The sequence below is a fragment of the Vitis vinifera genome, chromosome 13 (assembly GCF_030704535.1).
Source record: "Vitis vinifera cultivar Pinot Noir 40024 chromosome 13, ASM3070453v1".
Taxonomy (NCBI): Eukaryota; Viridiplantae; Streptophyta; class Magnoliopsida; order Vitales; family Vitaceae; genus Vitis; species Vitis vinifera.
This window is the reverse complement of record NC_081817.1, coordinates 29,499,333-29,520,452: the sequence shown is the minus strand read 5'-3', so window position 1 is coordinate 29,520,452 and position 21,120 is coordinate 29,499,333.

The window sequence follows — 21,120 nt, the reverse complement described above, 5'->3', positions numbered from 1 at the left end:
TCTTGGTCCTTGAAAGCAACTTATGCATGCTCTGTTTTTTTTTTTTTCTTTTTCCTTTATTTTGGAGTTGCAAGAAGAAGGAGCAAGAAATCAACCCATCATCCTCTTCCTAGTCCAGGTACGATTTCAACTTACTTTACATTTCCCATTTGGAACTATTCTCCTGGGTTTTCCTGCTATTAGTGGGTTCATCTTGGTCCTTGAAAGCAACTTATGCATGCTCTGTTTTTTTTTTTTCTCTTTCCTTTCTCCTCTGTTTTTGGCATATTTCAAAATATTGGGTGATCACGAGACGAGGGTGTTTATAGAATGTGGGTTTAGAAAGCAGTTGTGGTTGTCTGATGCATTGAAATCTCTATGGGTTTATTATGCTTGATCATTTCCTGGTCTCTCTCTCTATACTCTTCATCATCATTTCTTAAGTGCCAGACCGAACCCATCATGCGAACCACCTCCATCTCCATCTCCATTTCCATTTCCATCTCCACCTCCATCTCTCCTTGTCTCTCTCCAACACCGAGTCCACCACTCGCACCATCACCAAAACCCATGCTGGCGTCAACGTCGGTGCCACCATGGACATGACCGATATGAATGAGATCAAGGCTCGGAGCGCACCTCTGAGATAACGAACAAGGTCCTTCTTCGGCGGCATTATACGGTTCAGCTCGACCTACTCCAGCCATGTGGCCAGTTGCGCCGATCACTAGTAACGACGGTAGCGTTTTCTAGGTGCTTTCGGATTGCCACCACTGCTTCTGTCTCTACTGCGTCGTGGTTGAAGCTCTACGCGTCGTGCCATGCTTGCCAGAACTCATGTGTTGCCATGTGTAAATGGGCTGCAAGTTGGTGCTTTTTTGTGGAGAAGTGGGGCTTCATTACTCCACTTCCAAAAGCTGGCAGTTGACTAATGGCATGAAACTGTTTAAACAATTGATGAATGGCATGAGATTTTTCATAAGTGGCAGGGGCACTTCAAGTTCTTTGAATAAATAAGTGGCAGTGGCATGGGTCCTTGTGGCCTCATGGTGATTATTTTTTTTTCTTTTTTCTCACATGTCAAAGTTTGATTTTTGTAAATTCTTTTTAAATGATTCTTAAAATCTCGGTTTCTCGAATACTCTCATTTCTATTCCAATTTTCAAATTTAATTCCTAAAAATACCATTTTAAAATCATTTCCTGAATCTTTAATTTTCAAAATTTAATTTCCAAAACTTCTATTTTCAAATGATCGCTAAAAATTCTATTCTCAAATAATTTTTCGAAATTCCGATTCTCAAATTTAATTTTTAAAACTTTGTTTTTTTAAATAATTCTTCAAAATTCCAATTTTCGAATTTAATTTCTAATTTCCAAAATTCCAATTTTCACATTCGTTTATTATTATTATTATTATTATTATTATTTTATTTTATTTAAAAAAAATCCATCTTTAAATAATTCTTCAAAATTCCGATTTCCAAATTCTAAAATTCCAATTTTCACATTTGTTTATTATTATTATTATTATTATTATTATTATTATTATTATTATTATTTTATTTATTTTTAAAATTTTCATCTTTAAATAATTCTTCAAAATTCCAATTTCCAATTTTTGAAATTCCAATTTTCACATTCATTTATTTAATCATTATTGTTTTCGTTATTATTATTAGTTTATTTATTTTTTAAATTCCATCTTTAAATAATTCTTCAAAATTCCAATTTCCGAATTTAATTTCTAATTTCCAAAATTCAATTTTCATATTTGTTTATTATTATTAAATTCCAATTTTCACATTTGTTTATTATTATTATTATTATTTTATTTAAGAAGTGCACTTTTGGAGTGACTTCTGGAAAGCTGCTGGGATACATGGTCAGTGAGAGAGGTATAGAGGTAGACCTAGATAAGATCAGAGTCATCCTTGACATGCCTACGTCGAAGACTGAGAAAGAGATCAGAGGCTTCTTGGGTAGACTTTAGTACATTAGCATATTCATTGCTAGATTGACATATATCTGCAAGCCCATTTTCCGACTCTTGAAGAAGAGTCAACCTACTGTTTAGGATTATCAGTGCCAGCGTGCATTTGAGATGATCAGAGAGTACTTGTTGTCACCTCCAGTCTTGTTGCCTCCTACACCAGTCCATCTTTTACTCCTATACTTGTTAGCTTCAGACGTAGCTTTGGGTTGCATGTTGGCTCAGCTCGATGATTCGGGCAAGGAACAAGCTATTTATTATTTGAGTAAGAGGATGCTAGATTATGAGATGAGATATGTCATGATTGAGCGCTACTGATTGGCATTGGTTTGGGCTACTCGAAGACTGAGACATTACATAACCGAGTATTCAATGCACTTGATATCCCGTCTAGATCCTTTTAGATATTTGTTTGATAGGCTTACTTTGGTCGGTCGCCTCATGAGATGGTTGGTACTTCTGACTGAGTTTGACATTCATTATGTCACTCAGAAGTCTATCAAATGGAGCATTGTTGCAGATCACTTAGTCTCATTATCGGTTTCTAATGGTAGAGTTATTGATGATGATTCCCCAGATGATGATGTTGCTACTGTGACTAGTCTGTCAGGTTGGCGTATTGTAGACCCTCAATTTTGTCCCTTTAGCACATGTTTTAAAGTTCATTATCAATACTTTACAGTAATCTCTTGGTAGCCCATAGCTACTCACGCTACTTACCTTTCTTGAGCCACCTCGGAGACTTTAGTTGAGGGGTTTACCCGGCTCCACATTATGACCTTGGCTGCCCTTCAAGTTTAGATTAGGCCTCACTTAAGTGCACTTCAGACTTAGTTAGGCCCACCTAGTCTCACCCTAGGCCCACTTAGGTATACCTAGCCCACTTAAGTCCACCTTGACCCATTTAGGTCCACCTTGACCCACTTAGATTCACCTAAGCTCACTTAGGTCCACTTTAACCCACTTAGACTCACCAAAGCTCATTTAGGCACATCTAGGCCCACTTTGGTTTACTAGGTCCACTTAGGCATCCTGGCCCACCTATGTTACCTTTTAGATAACTCCTGTATGGCTTGCATAGTTCGCATGACTTGTATTTCTTAACACTTGCATGAGCTTGATTTCTTATTCATTTATCTATTTATTTATTTAGTTATTTATTTATTATATTTGTTTAGCTATTTGTTTATTGTTATCTATTTTTTTTTTTTACAAGATTGCATGTGATCAATTATCTCATCTCTTTTTATGATTACTATTATTATTACTATTAAATGTTTTTACTAATATGTACGTTAATAAATTTTTTTAGTAAGTTATTTTGTATTTTATTTTATTTTATTTGGTTATTTTCTTAAAGTGCTTTTAATATATTTTTTGGCAAGTTAAGTTTTTTAATATATATATACATATATTTGTTTATACCAATTTGATAAGTTATTATTATTATTATTACCTTTAAAAAGGTTTGTTAATATTTTTTTAATTTTTGAATTATGATGTATATAAAATAGAAAAACACTTTCCATAAAAGTTAAAATACCACTTTGCAATTAAAACATCACTTTCCATATATCCACGTACATATCCCAAAAGGAAATAAAATATTCCATGAAAAGGATAGGTTGCCATATAAATGGGACAAAAAGGAATAGAAGAAGGACGGTGGGACTTTTTCTTGAAGGAAGATCAACACATGCAAGAGTTTTTTGGAGGGAGCGATAGAGGACTTGAAGGACTAATTGGGCTGCCATTTCGACATATCAAGAGAGTATTTTTCCGATACAATACAGGTTAGTTTTCGATTTTTGATACAATATTTCTTTTTTTAGTTTGGGTTTTACTTGATTAGTTTAATTAATTGTTTGCGATAAATTCTTTTAAATCTCGATTTCGAATAATCTTTTATTTTTCTTAGATTAAATGTCTCTCTTTTATGATTGCAATTCATTAGTTCTATGCTAGTTTATTTTAATCTACATGAAAGTTTAAATAAAGTTTATATTTTTAATTCCAATTAGTTTAAATTCTAGTTTATTTTTAATTTGAATGAGTTATTGATCTTAAATCTATTAGTTTAATTGGACTTGTAAGGTAAAGTTTATATTTTTAATGCCGATTAGTTTAAATTCTAGTTTATTTTTAATTTGAATGAGTTATTGATCTTAAATCTATTAGTTTAATTGGACTTGTAAGGTAAAGTTTATATTTTTAATGCTGATTAGTTTAAATTCTAGTTTATTTTTAATTTGAATGGGTTATTGATCTTAAATCTATTAGTTTAATTGGACTTGTAAGGTAAAGTTTATATTTTTAATGTCGATTAGTTTAAATTCTAGTTTATTTTTAATTTGAATGGGTTATTGATCTTAAATCTATTAGTTTAATTGGACTTGTAAGGTAAAATTTATATTTTTAATTCCAATTAGTTTAAATTCTAATTTATTTTTAATTTGAATGAGTTATTGATCTTAAATCTATTAGTTTAATTGGACTTGTAAGGTAAAGTTTATATTTTTAATTCCGATTAGTTTAATTCTTGTTTATTTTTAATTTGAATGAGTTATTGATCTTAAATCTATTAGTTTAATTGGTCTTGTAAGATAAAGTTTATATTTTTAATTCCAATTAATTTAAATTCTAGTTTATTTTTAATTTGAACGTTTTATCGATCGTAATTCTTTAGTTTAATTGATCTTGTGAGGAAAAGTTTACATTTTTAATTCTAATTAGTTTAATTTTAGTTATTCATGTGTTTCTTAAAATCTAAATGTTAGTTTTTGGATGATAATTTTGTTAGTTTATTTGATTAGGAAGTTATAAATTTGTTGCCTTAGTGATTGTTGGTCAAATTTTTTTTTTAGGGCCACTGGAAACCCATGAAAGTTGGCCTTTACTCTCACCACTTTAATTGACAAGATTTCCTAAAATCTTTATTTTGTGATCTCTGTTTCCTTTTGTTTTGATTGATATTTTGTTTTCTATTTTTGTTATTTTAAAAATTAATTTCCTTTATTTTAAAACAAAACTCTTTTTCTCAAAAAAAAAAAAAAAAAACCCCTTTTAAGAGTTTTTTTTTTTAAATTCATTTAAAGCCTCTAGAATCAAAATCTCTTTTCTATTTAAAAAATAACATGCAACCATATCTTAATCGGTTTGCATCCTTCTCAATTTTCAATAAAAATTTTGGTTTTAAACAAAACGCGAATCAAAGCTTGTGGTCCCAAATAAATGGGACAATTGTAGGCTAAATTCGTGTATATTAATTTGGGGAATTGGTGAAACCCTACATAAGAAAATCTTTTTCAAAATTCATTTTTGCTACCACCCTGCTATTTATTGTAATTATATTTACATTTTTCTTTTTAGGAATTGTATACAAGATATGTATGATAATTAATTATTCCGAATTCTAATAATTTTTGCTAATTAATTAGATAAGCATGCTAGGATTTATTATTTATTATTTATTATCTAACCCCCATGTCCTGAGGAAGCGCATTAGGAGTTATATATGCTATCCAGGTATGTTCCCAAAATTTCATGAATATGCATGTCATTGCCCTTGTTTGATGTCATACTTGATTATCTCAATGCTTGTTTGATCGTCCTTGATAAAATGCATGTCGTGTGTCATATTTTTGAATTAACCATTGATGTTTTGTGATAGCGCTTAAGAAGTGGTTCAGGTGTGCACCCTAACTCTCATTTATTGTGATTGATCTCCTTATTTAGCATGTTACTTTCTGAAATCACCTAGCTTACTTAGGTATCTACAATTAATCAATTAATTACCACATAACCCCCAATTTAGTCAGTAGAGACCTTTTTAGGGCTTAGAGGGGTGCTACCTCCTAGAGGTACCTTCCCAATAAGTAACCTAATCCCCGGACTTAGACTCGGTTTTTTCAAAGACACGCTTTTCCAAAAATTATGGAGTCATTTTTTTAAGGTTTTATTTATTGTTTTATTTTCCCTTTAAAATAAAAATAAAATAAGTGGCGGCTCCAACTTTTCCAAAACTAAATAATTTTTCACAAATAAAAAGCGAGTCTCGCCGATCGAGTGAGGACGCACGTGAAAAATGCGGGTCTACAAATTTGAGACAGTTTGCATTTAACACTGTCATTGATGTTTCGAGGAGAGAGTTAGAGGCTTTGAGACAGAGGCCAGTGGAGTCGCCAATTTGTGGACCCGCATTTTTCATGTGTGTCCACACTCGATCGGCGAGACTCGCTTTTTATTTGTGAAAAATTATTTGGTTTTGAAAAAGTTAGAGTCACCACTTATTTTATTTTAATTTTAAAGGGAAAATAAAACAAGAAAGAAAAACCCTAAAATGTGACTCCATAATTTTTGGAAAAAAACATGTCTTTGAAAAAACCCAAGTCTAGGTCCAGAGATCAGGTTACTTATTGGGAAGGTACCTCTAGGAGGTAGCACCCCTCTAAGCCCTAAAGAGATCTTTACTGACTAAATTGGGGAAATGAGACAATTAATTTATTAATTATAGATACCTAAGTAAGCTAGGTGATTTCAAAAAGTAGCAAGCTAAATAAGGAGATCAATCACAATAAAGGAAAGTTAGAGTGCGTACCTGAACCACTTCTTAAGCGCTATCATAAAACATCAATGGTTAATTCAGAAATATGACACACGACATGCATTTTATCAAGGATGATCAAACAAGCATCAAGACAATCAAGTATGACATCAAATAAGGGCAATGACATGCATATTCATGAAATTTTGGGAACGTACCTGGATAGCATATATAACTCCTAATGCGCTTCCTCAGGACATGGGGGTTAGATAATAAATAATAAATCATAACATGCTTATCTAATTAATTAGCAAAAATTATCAGAATTCGGAATAATTAATTATCATACATATCGTGTATATAATTCCTAAAAATAAAAATGTAAATATAATTACAATAAATAGCAGGGTGGTAGCAAAAATAAATTTTGAAAAAGATTTCTCATGTAGGGGTTTCACCAATTCCCCAAATTAATATACACGAATTTAGCCTAAAATTGTTCCATTTATTTGGGACCACAAGCTTTGATTCGCGTTTTGTTTAAAACCAAAATTTTTATTGAAAATTGAGAAGGATGCAAACCGATTAAGATATGGTTGCATGTTATTTTTTAAATAGAAAAGAGATTTTGATTCTAGAGACTTTAAATGAATTTAAAAAAAAAATCTCTTAAAAGGTTTTTTTTTTTTTAGAAAAAGAGTTTTGTTTTAAAATAAAGGAAATTAATTTTAAAATAACAAAAATAGAAAACAAAATATCAATCAAAACGAAAGGAAACAGAGATCACGAAATAAAGATTTTAGGAAATCTTGTCAATTAAAGTGGTGAGAGTAAAGGCCAACCTTCATGGGTTTCTAGTGGCCCTCAAAAAAAAAAATTGACCAACAATCACTAGGGCAACAAATTCATGACTTCCTAATCAAACAAACTAACAAAATTATCATCCAAAAACTAACATTTAGATTTCAAGAAACACATGAATAACTAGAATTAAACTAATTGGAATTAAAAATGCAAACTTTACCTCACAAGATCAATTAAACTAAAGAATCAAGATTGATAACACGTTCAAATTAAAAATAAACTAGAATTTAAAGTAATCAGAATTAAAAATACAAATTCTACCTTACAAGACCAATTAAACTAATAGATTTAAGATCAATAACTCATTCAAATTAAAAATAAACTAAAATTTAAACTAATCGGAATTAAAAATATAAACTTTACCTTACAAGTCCAATTAAACTAATAGATTTAAAATCAATAACTCATTCAAATTAAAAATAAATTAGAATTTAAACTAATCGGAATTAAAAATATAAACTTTACCTTACAAGTCCAGTTAAACTAATAGATTTAAGATCAATAACTTATTCAAATTAAAAATAAACTAGAATTCAAATTAATCGGAATTAAAAATATAAACTTTACCTTACAAGTTCAATTAAACTAATAGATTTCAGATCGATAACTCATTCAAATTAAAAATAAACTAGAATTTAAACTAATCGGAATTAAAAATATAAATTTTACCTTACAAGTCCAATTAAACTAATAGATTTAAAATCAATAACTCATTCAAATTAAAAATAAACTATAATTCAAATTAATCGGAATTAAAAATATAAATTTTACCTTACAAGTCCAATTAAACTAATAGGTTTAAGATCAACAACTCATTCAAATTAAAAATAAACTAGAATTTAAACTAATTGGAATTAAAAATATAAACTTTACCTTACAAGTCCAATTAAACTAATAGATTTAAGATCAATAACTCATTCAAATTAAAAATAAACTAGAATTCAAATTAATCGGAATTAAAAATATAAACTTTACCTTACAAGTTCAATTAAACTAATAGATTTAAGATCAATAACTCATTCAAATTAAAAATAAACTAGAATTTAAACTAATCGGAATTAAAAATATAAACTTTATTTAAACTTTCATGTAGATTAAAATAAACTAGCATAGAACTAATGAATTGCAATCATAAAAGAGAGACATTTAATCTAAGAAAAATAAAAGATTATTCGAAATCGAGATTTAAAAGAATTTATCACAAACAATTAATTAAACCAATCAACTAAAACCCAAACTAAAAAGGAAATACTATATCAAAAATTGAAAACTAACCTGTATTGTATCGGAAAAATACTCTCTTGATGTGTCGAAATGGCAGCCCAATTAGTCTTTCAAGTCCTCTACCGCTCCTCCCAAAAAACTCTTGCGTGTGTTGATCTCCCTCAAAGAAAAAGTCCCACAGTCCTTCTATTCTTTTTTATCCCATTTATATGGCAACCTATCCTTTTTATGGAATATTTTATTTCCTTTTGGGATATGTACGTGGATATATGGAAAGTGATGTTTTAATTGCAAAGTGGTATTTTAACTTTTATGGAAAGTGTTTTTCTATTTTATATACATCATAATTCAAAAATTAAAAAAAATATTAACAAACCTTTTTAAAGGTAATAATAATAATAATAACTTATCAAATTGGTATAAACAAATATATGTATATATATTAAAAAACTTAACTTACCAAAAAATATATTAAAAGCACTTTAAGAAAATAACCAAATAACATAAAATAAAATACAAAATAACTTACTAAAAAAATTTATTAACGTACATATTAGTAAAAACATTTAATAGTAATAATAATAGTAATCATAAAAAGAGATGAAATAATTGATCACATGCAATCTTGTAAAAACAAATAAATAGATAACAATAAACAAATAGCTAAACAAATATAATAAATAAATAACTAAATAAATAAATAGATAAATGAATAAGAAATCAAGCTCATGCAAGTGTTAAGAAATACAAGTCATGCGAACTATGCAAGCCATATAGGAGTTATCTAAAAGGTAACATAGGTGGGCCAGGATGCCTAAGTGGACCTAGCAAACCAAAGTGGGCCTAGATGTGCCTAAATGAGCTTTGGTGAGTCTAAGTGGGTTAAAGTGGACCTAAGAGTGGGTCAAGGTGGACCTAAATGGGTCAAGATGGACCTAAGTGGGCTAAGTGTACCTAAGTGGGCCTAGAGTGAGACTAGGTGGGCCTAACTAAGTCTGACCTGAAGTGCACTTAAGTGAAGCCTAATCTAAACTTGAAGGGCAGCCAAGGTCATAATGTGGAGCCGGGTAAACCCCTCAACTAAAGTCTCCGAGGTGGCTCAAGAAAGGTAAGTAGCGTGAGTAGCTATGGGCTACCAAGAGATTACTGTAAAGTATCGGTAATGGACTTTAAAACATGTGCTAAAGGGACAAAATTGAGGGTCTACACGTATGTACTTTGATGGTGCGGCCAACCATTCTGGATACGAGATAGGTGTTTTATTGATATCCACTCATGGTGACCACATTCCTAGATTTATTCGTCTGGCATTCTCAGATCGACACCCTGCCACAAACAATATTGTTGAGTATGAAGCTTGCATCTTGGGACTAAAGATAGCTCTTGAGCTCGGGATTAGATGGATGGAGGTATTTGGTTACTCCAATCTGGTATTGAGACAGATTCAGGGCCATTGGAAGACTAGAGATGTGAAGCTTAGGCCTTACCATGCATACTTAGAGCTGCTGGTTAGGAGGTTTGATAATTTGAGTTATACGCATTTGCCTAGAGCACAGAACCAGTTTTCTAATGCTACTCTAGCTTCCATGATTGATATTCTTACTGATACCGTCGTTTTCCCTTTACTGATTAAGTTGAGATCTGTTCCTACCTATTATTGCTTGATTGATGAGGCAGAGTTGGATGATGGTTTGCCTTGGTACCATGACATATACCAGTTTTTGAGACTTGGTGCATATCCTGAGGCCGCCATGGCCAAGGATAAAAGAACATTGAGACAGTTAGCCATTATTTAATTATTTAATTTTCAATTTCAAAAATTCCAATTTTCACATTATTTAATTATTTATTTATTATTATTTTATTATTATTATTTTTAAATTCCATTTTCAAATAATTTCCAAGATTCCAATTCTTAAATTTAATTTTCAAAACTCCAATTCTCAAATAATTTTCTAATTTCTTTCAGATTTAATTTTTAAAGTTCCAATTCCTTAATTTAATTGTCAAAACCATAATTCTCAAATAATTTTAAATTTTCCAATTTCTTTCAAATTTAATTTACAAAATTCCAATTTTTAAATTTAATTCCCAATACTCCAATTTTCAAATAATTTTCGAGACTCCAATTTTCAAATAAATTTCAAAAATCCAGTTTTCTCTCTAACAATTTTAATTCCACTCCGGTTTTCAATAATCTTTTGTTTCTTTTGATTTTAAATAAGTAATAATGAATAAATAAATAGATAAATGAATAAGAAATCAAGCTCATGCAAGTGTTAAGAAATACAAGTCATGCGAACTATGCAAGCCATACAGGAGTTATCTAAAAGGTAACATAGGTGGGCCAGGATGCCTAAGTGGACCTAGTAAACCAAAGTGGGCCTAGATGTGCCTAAATGAGCTTTGGTGAGTCTAAGTGGGTTAAAGTGGACCTAAGTGAGCTTAGGTGAATCTAAGTGGGTCAAGGTGGACCTAAATGGGTCAAGGTGGACTTAAGTGGGCTAGGTATACCTAAGTGGGCCTAGGGTGAGACTAGGTGGGCCTAACTAAGTCTGAAGTGCACTTAAGTGAGGCCTAATCTAAACTTGAAGGGCAGCCAAGGTCATAATGTGGAGCCGGGTAAACCCCTCAACTAAAGTCTCCGAGGTGGCTCAAGAAAGGTAAGTAGCGTGAGTAGCTATGGGCTACCAAGAGATTACTGTAAAGTATCGGTAATGGACTTTAAAACATGTGCTAAAGGGACAAAATTGAGGGTCTACACGTATGTACTTTGATGGTGCGGCCAACCATTCTGGATACGAGATAGGTGTTTTATTGATATCCACTCATGGTGACCACATTCCTAGATCTATTCGTCTGGCATTCTCAGATCGACACCCTGCCACAAACAATATTGTTGAGTATGAAGCTTGCATCTTGGGACTAAAGATAGCTCTTGAGCTCGGGATTAGATGGATGGAGGTATTTGGTTACTCCAATCTGGTATTGAGACAGATTCAGGGCCATTGGAAGACTAGAGATGTGAAGCTTAGGCCTTACCATGCATACTTAGAGCTGCTGGTTAGGAGGTTTGATAATTTGAGTTATACGCATTTGCCTAGAGCACAGAACCAGTTTTCTAATGCTACTCTAGCTTCCATGATTGATATTCTTACTGATACCGTCGTTTTCCCTTTACTGATTAAGTTGAGATCTGTTCCTACCTATTATTGCTTGATTGATGAGGCAGAGTTGGATGATGGTTTGCCTTGGTACCATGACATATACCAGTTTTTGAGACTTGGTGCATATCCTGAGGCCGCCATGGCCAAGGATAAAAGAACATTGAGACAGTTAGCCATTATTTAATTATTTAATTTTCAATTTCAAAAATTCCAATTTTCACATTATTTAATTATTTATTTATTATTATTTTATTATTATTATTTTTAAATTCCATTTTCAAATAATTTCCAAGATTCCAATTCTTAAATTTAATTTTCAAAACTCCAATTCTCAAATAATTTTCTAATTTCTTTCAGATTTAATTTTTAAAGTTCCAATTCCTTAATTTAATTGTCAAAACCATAATTCTCAAATAATTTTAAATTTTCCAATTTCTTTCAAATTTAATTTACAAAATTCCAATTTTTAAATTTAATTCCCAATACTCCAATTTTCAAATAATTTTCGAGACTCCAATTTTCAAATAAATTTCAAAAATCCAGTTTTCTCTCTAACAATTTTAATTCCACTCCGGTTTTCAATAATCTTTTGTTTCTTTTGATTTTAAATAAGTAATAATGAATTTTTCATAATTCCAAAATAATGGAATTTGTGAGTTTAATTCATGCAAGATAAATTAGGTTTTGGTGGGGGTCATACATATGAGTTTTCTCTTCTGATTGTCAATTGTTATACTTAATGAATATTGTTTGATCTTTGTCTTCCTCTTTGATATGCATGTGATGATTTTATACTTGAGCTAACTTTGGTTTCATGATAGTGCACTATTATTTGTTGTCAAGGTACACTCTCATTCCCACTTTGTCTATTCTCATACATGATTCATTTTATTATTTGATTATTTCAGTGTTATTAATTAATTTTCTTATCAATTGTCACATTTGTCTCACCTTATTTAGTAGAAACTCATTTTTAAGGGGCTTAGAGGGGTGTTATGGTATTTTACTGTACCTTCCTAATAAGTAACCTAACCCTTGGACCCAAACTCAATTTTTCACAGACTTGTTTTTCCTTCAAAAATCACACTTAGGGTTTTTCTTTTTTATTTTGTCTTTCCCTTAAAAAATAAAACAAAAATAAGTGGCAGCTTCAAGTCTTTTTTTAAAAATCAAATTTCACCAAATAAAAATAAAAAGCGAGTTTCGTCATCGAGTGAGAACGCATTGTGCGAAATATGGGTCCACAGTACTACAAAAAAATATTTACAAAGGCTTCAAATGATTTATCAACAAAGGTTTGGAACTATTCTCTCTTTTATAAATGAGGTTATGAGCTTTTATATAGGAGTTGGAATGTCAAACTACATAATTAGGCTCAATCAATTACATTGTCGTTGGTAAGAGGAGACTGCAAGATACGACCACTAGGTCCTGTAGCTCAATTGGTTGAGCTTTTGGCTCAACTAGTGGTCACTATTAAGGAGCATCTTATAAGCCCTTAAGCCAACTTGAATGGTCGATCTAGGTAGTTCGATTGACTAATTCCCCCTTTCTTAGAGCATTTCAATAAAATAGGTAAGTTTTAGCTTAAAAACACAAAGATTAAATGACTATATAAACTCCTTAACATTTTGAAAACTTTTTAAACATGAATTACATTAGTCAAATATAGTTTTCATTTAAAAAGATACTTTATCAAATTTTAAAAAAATTTAAAACAAGTTTGAGTTGAATTTGATGAGTTTTGGTGTTTTAAACAAAATATATGCGATGAGAACTCAGTGCACCCATAATTTTACATAAAATAATTTAAAGATAGTCTCGATAATTTTTTTTCTTGATTTCTTCTTTAACTTCATGTAGATTCTTCTTTAAAATACCATTTTTAAATAATTTCTCGAATCTTTAATTTTCAAAATTAATTTCAAAAACTTCTATTTTCAAATGATCACTAAAAATTCTATTCTCAAATAATTTTTCGAAATTATGATTCTCAAATTTAATTTTTAAAACTTTGTTTTTTTAAATAATTCTTCAAAATTCCAATTTCCAAACTTAATTTCCAAAATTCCAATTTTCACATTTGTTTTATTATTATTATTATTCCAATTTCTAAAATTCTATTTTTCACATTCATTTATTTAATCATTATTATTTTTGTTATTATTATTATTTTATTTATTTATTTATTTAAATTCCATCTTTAAATAATTCTTCAAAATTCCAATTTCCAAATTAAATTTCCAATTTCCAAAATTTCAATTTTCACATTTGTTTATTATTGTTGTTGTTGTTGTTGTTGTTGTTGTTTTTTCTATTTATTTATTTTTTAAAATTCCATTTTTAAATAATTCTTCAAAATTCCGATTTTCAAATTTAATTTCTAATTTTCAAAATTTCAATTTTCACATTTGTTTATCATTATTATTATTTTAATTAATTATTTATTTATTTTTAAAAATTCCTTCTTTAAATCATTCTTCAAAATTCCGATTTCCAAATTTAATTTCCAATTTCCAAAATTCCAATTTTCACATTTGTTTATTATTATTATTATTATTTTATCTATTTATTTATTTTTAAAAATTTCATCTTTTAATCATTCTTCAAAATTCCGATTTCCAAATTTAATTTCTAATTTCCAAAATTCCAATTTTCACATTTGTTTATCATTATTATTATTTTAATTATTTATTTATTTATTTATTTTTAAAAATTCCTTCTTTAAATCATTCTTCAAAATTCCGATTTTCAAATTTAATTTTCAATTTCCAAAATTCCAGTTTTCACATTTTATTATTATTATTATTATTATTATTATTTTATCTATTTATTTATTTTTAAAAATTCCATCTTTAAATCATTCTTCAAAATTCCAATTCTCCAATTTCCGAATTTAATTTTCAATTTCAAAAATTCCAATTTTCACATTATTTATTTAATTATTTTATTATTATTATTATTATTATTATTATTATTATTATTATTATTATTATTATTTAAAAATTCCATTTTCAAATAATTTCCAAGATTCCAATTCTTAAATTTAATTTTCAAAACTCCAATTCTCAAATAATTTTCTAATTTCTTTCAGATTTAATTTCTAAAGTTCCAATTCCTTAATTTAATTGTTAAAACCATAATTCTCAAATAATTTTAAAAATTCCAATTTCTTTCAAATTTAATTTACAAAATTCCAATTTTTAAATTTAATTCCCAAGACTCCAATTTTCAAATAAATTTAAAAAATTCAGTTTTCTCTCTAACAATTTTAATTCCACTCCGGTTTTCAATAACCTTCTGTTTCTCTTGATTTTAAATAAGTAATAATGAATTTTTCATAATTCCAAAATAATGGAATTTGTGAGTCTAATTCATGCAAAATAAATTAGGTTTTGGTGGAGGCCATACATATGAGTTTTCTCTTCTGATTGTCAATTGTTATACTTAATGAATATTGCTTGATCTTTGTCTTGCTCTTTGATATACATGTGATGATTTTATACTTGAGCTAACCTTGGTTCCATGATAGTGCACTATTATTTGTTGCCAAGGTACACTCTCATTCCCACTTTGCCTATTCTCATACATGATTCATTTTATTATTTGATTATTTCAGTGTTATCCATTAATTTTCTTATCAATTGTCACATTTGTCTTACCTTATTTAGTAGAAACTCATTTTTAAGGGGCTTAGAGGGGTGTTATGGTATTTTACTGTACCTTCCCAATAAGTAACCTGACCCCCGAACCCAGACTCGGTTTTTCACAGACTTATTTTTCTTTCAAAAATCACACTTAGGGTTTTTCTTTCTTATTTTGTTTTTCCCTTAAAAAATAAAACAAAAATAAGTGGCGGCTTCAAGTCTTTTTCTAAAAATCAAATTTTCACCAAATAAAAATAAAAAGCGAGTTTTGCCATCGAGTGAGAACGCATCGTGCGAAATACGGGGTCTATAGTACTACAAAAAAATATTTACAAAGGCTTTAAATGATTTATCAACAAAGGTTTGGAACTATTCTCTCTTTTATAAATGAGGTTATGAGCTTTTATATAGGAGTTGGAATGTCAAACTACATAATTAGGCTCAATCTATTACATTGTCGTTGGTAAGAGGAGACTGCAAGATACGACCACTAGGTCCTGTAGCTCAATTGGTTGAGCTTTTGGCTCAACTAGTGGTCACTATTAAGGAGCATCTTATAAGCCCTTAAGCCAACTTGAATGGTCGATCTAGGTAGTTCGATTGACTAATTCCCCCTTTCTTAGAGCATTTCGATAAAATAGGTAAGTTTTAGCTTAAAAACACAAAGATTAAATGACTATATAAACTCCTTAACATTTTGAAAACTTTTTAAACATGAATTACATTAGTCAAATATAGTTTTCATTTAAAAAGATACTTTATCAAATTTTAAAAAAATTTAAAACAAGTTTGAGTTGAATTTGATGAGTTTTGGTGTTTTAAACAAAATATATGCGATGAGAACTCAGTGCACCCATAATTTTACATAAAATAATTTAAAGATAGTCTCGATAATTTTTTTTCTTGATTTCTTCTTTGACTTCATGTAGATTCTTCTCGATTACTTTAAGAAAATCTTCTTATCTATCATACTTACTATTAAATGCTAATTTCAATCATTGTAAATTAATGAAACCTTAGTCCAACACCCTAGACAACTTTTTAGATATATTTTAAAATTAATTTTTATATGCAATTCTTCATTTTAATTTTTTTTATATTTATATAATTATTTTTTAAAATAGAACTAAAAAAACTTAAGTGAAAACAATTCAAAGATTTTTCCTAAAACACCTCCAAACATGTTTCACCTCTTTTTCATAACCAAACATAATTTAAAGGCAAAATAAGTTCATTATGGTGCATAGACCTTTAAGAAAACCTGGTTTATTGCTATGTGGTATGTCATAGGAGTTGCATCTCTTAATTTTGTTTCATAATCTTCTCAACCTATGTAAACCCATTTAATAAATGCATTATATTTGAATTTGACTACTTAATTTGTCTAACTCATTTACGACCTAAGTCACCTAATTCATTCACAACCTGTTTAATTCGCATAGATTTATTAATTTTATATATTTATAAATTATAAAAATATTTTGTTTAATTATAAATATCATTTCGTCATTTATTAAGTCTGGGGATGGATCTTATTTTTATTAGATACCAAATAATTTTCAGATGAGATGGTCAAAAACCGTGTGCCCACAGACAGCCGAAAGAATACGGATCCAAGAAAGAATTTTGCACTCTAGATTGGCAAAACGGAACCAAAAGAACCCAAAAGAAAATAACAGTAATGGTGGGTTTTATACTTTTATCAATAGAATACTTGCTGCAGCCTGCAGTAGATTCGAGAAGAAGTCAAAAGGTTGGCTGTCTGGCTTTCCTTTCTTCCGCCATAGATCTTTTTCTCTCTGTCTTTCTCATGGTTGGCTGCTCGTATTCATAATCGTCACCACAGCTGTATGACTTTGATTGAAGTTCCTTCAGAAATTTGCTCACTGGAAATTAAGTATAACAATTGCACCACTATTGAATTTTTCATTTTTCGGGTTATAAAACTATTCTTAATAACAATAATTCAAATACTAAGACGTTCTTATTTTAACTTAAAAATGAGTTGTTTTTATTTTAATTAGGATTATCCAAGTAAAATGTCCATTGATAGGACCTACGTAACTTATATTATAATCTTCATTAAAGCTTTCATAATTTATAAATAATTATAATCTTGATTAAAATTATTAAGGTGAAACAATATTATTCTTCTGTTCATGATGGATTAGTCAATTGATTATGATGTTAAATGTCGTTAAAGACTCGATCTATTTTCATCATATACTAATAGATTTAGATAAAATAATCAAAGTTCAATATGAAAACAATATTATAGTCAATGTATAAAACTCGATTCGAGAATTGGTATCAAAGTTGAGTTATAAATTTAAGTTATAAGATCATCATATTAAGAGAGAGATCATTAAAGTTTTTAAATTTGAGATTTGAGTCTGATGATGGATCTGAAGTCAAATGTTATAAAAAACTTTAAATATTTTTATGTTTTTATATGAAACTTATTTTCAAACCATATTTTTTAATAAAATTATTCAAATAAATATATAAGATTTTCAACTTAAAAAGTGGAAAAAAAACAAAAACAAAAAGATGTTAGACTTATCCAAATCAAGGCTATAACCCAATCTAAGTAGAGCTAATAGGTTTGCCAAAGTGGCAAATTTGGAATTTTGTAAAGAATAAGTGGATCATGACTCTTGAAGTGGACCTTTCCAACATTATCATATCCTCATTTATAAATCTTTAATTTGTTTAGGCAAAGCATGCATTCCACTCCACAACAAACAAACCATAACCATTATCCCTAGCATATGATGCTTTTCCCTAAAGCCAATGAGGGGCTCAATCCAATTTGGTTTGGGTCTCTTTCGCAACCCTCCCACCATCTTTCTCTCAAATGAAAAGATGAACCTTAAGTTTATCTTTAGTCGAGGAAAGAAAAAAACTGGTCGTGTCAGTTTTCTTATAAAAATTATTAAAAGAAATTAAATATAATTAAGATTAAAAATTTATATATTTTTAAATTATTTAATTTTTATATTAAATAATTAAAATACATAAATAAATTTAAATTTAAATATAAAAATAATTTATTAACTTTAAATCTATTTTTTATTTTTCTTTCTCTATTTTGCATTTTCCCTCAAAATTTCTAAAACTAAACATAACTTAAATATAGTGGAATTATAAATACACCTTATATTTAGAAAGAAAATCTATAATATTAATTTAATATCATATCAATTTTTTTATTCGATCTATTAAAGCATATGATAAAATTAGCATCGTTAAATAAATATACAAATAGATAAAATCAACATGAAGTATAAAAAAGTAAAATTAAAATATAAAATAATACGATCAAATCATAAAAATAATGAAATTATAATTATAAAATATTAAGACCCGAGACACAAAAAAATAAAACTATGCTGCATGAATGGCATTTCTTGATTGGGCACGTAAGTTCAATAATGGTACCATCGCCTCATCCTTATCATGTTCTTGGTTGCATGTCCTTTTAGAAATTAAATAGGTACGCTTGCCCATCAAATGTGGTTAGGCCATCACTTGGACCCACCATGGCCCCACATAATAACTTGTCTTTTGTCACCAACATTCATGTCAATGCAAATTGTCACATTCATGTAATATTTCGACCTTAACTTTCTCTCCTAAAATTATACACTAAAGTTTTAATATGAGCATATATATATATATATATATAATTGTCTAATATAACCATGTTTTCTTATAAAATATAACATCTAAATTTATATTAAAGTCACAATTTTAAGATAGACTTTAAGGGATGTTTGGTAATACGTAACATTTATTACTTAAGTTAATTTTAAGTTATTGATTTAAAATTTTTTACTTAATTTTTTACTTTTAAGTATTAAAAATATTTAATAAAATTTATTATAAATTATCAAATTGACATATTTATCCTTATAAATTATAATTATGGTAAATGAGATAAAAAAATAATGAAGGTGTATAATAAAAAGTATCATGAAAGTAATTAGAATAAATAATAGATGAAAATATGAATTTAAAAATAAATTAATTATTTTTATTTATTACTGAAAATCATATTATTAAGTTATTTTATAAAACATATTTAATTTACTTATTAACTTAAATTAAATTATTAAGTCATTTTAAATTATTAAATTACTTAATCAAACACCCAGATACTAAAGTTATATTTTTTTTGGATTGAGTTTATTTTATAAACTTGTTACCCTTTTTAATAAAAGACTTCCGCATGACAAAGATCTAAAACTTATTATTTCAAAAAAAGATCCGAAACCTATATATTTTTTTTATATGTAATTACATTATTTTCATCGCTTTATGTACTTTAAGTCTTAAAGATTACTTTTTTATATTTAACCACACGTTATTATATTTCTATTATATATATATATATATTTTATGTTCACCATGTTTTTACTTCAAGCATCTTTGAATGGTATAGGACAGACCATTATGATGACTCAAAAAAAAAAGAAAAAAAAAATCAGCACCAAAGAGCAAAGACTAACCCATGGCTTATAGGCTGTCCTATTGCTTAAAAGGATAATGTAAAGAAAGAAGAAGAAGAAAGAATAAGAAAAGTAAGGTCATTTAGAAATGGGTGACTGGCTTTTGGACGAACCTTAGCCCATAAGGGTCGTGTGAAAGTGACTTGTGAACTCAATTGATGCAATAGTTTAATATTATTTTGTATAAAAGAATGACCTTTGAGGATACCCTCAATGGAAAAATTCCTCAAATCATGATTAAGACAAAGGCTCGACTCTCCACCCATCCAATAACTTTAATATATTTTTATTACTCCTCGATCCTCACCCACTTTTATATAAAAATAATACAACACCCGTAATTATTAAATGTTCGATATTTAAGGGTATGGAACAAATTTCTAACTTAAAAGACATAAATAAATAATATAATTAATAAAAAGAAAAATTTATTGATTGAAATGTGACAAACACTGTCCTTAAAATAGATGAATATCAATAAAAATTCTTCCAAAATACTCACTGAAAAATTCTCTAAAATATTGGTATTTGTCTAAAGATTAAGGAGTGACCTACTTTTATAGGTCACTAATACAGTTTCAATGAAAATATACTTATAATTAGAACAAGACTCATAATAGAAAGAGATTTTACTTATAAAATGAATAAGACTTCATTAATACAATCCAATAGAATTTTTTCAAAAAATATAACACTAATAGAATAAAATAAAAATAATTACCGATTCTTTCCAAAAAAAATAAATTATTTACACTCTTCATACATTAAATACTTTATACATACAAAAAAAAATGGAGTTCATTGAATGAGAAGTGAAGGGCTAAAATCTAACTGCATTTCGCCCAAAAGGAAGCAACTTCAAATTAAGCCACCTTCACACAGTTTGGGAAAATTCTTATGTCAAATCTTATACCTAAAGAAGATATGCATTAGCTTTTGTTTTGATCAAAACTAGCAAAAAGTTGAAAAAAAAACCCAAAACTTATAAATAGTTGATCTTAACTAAGAGAAAGGGTCTTCCACTTTGCATTGGGATTTTTTTTTTTTTTTTTTTGTGGGAAAACCATAATTAATTAAAAGTTTAGAACCACAGAGGCATCTAAAAAAGAAAACCTCTTTCTTATGAAAAGGGTAGTCATAGAAGGCGGCAGTAGAAAAGCTATTTAGTATTTACAAACAACATTAATTTTTGA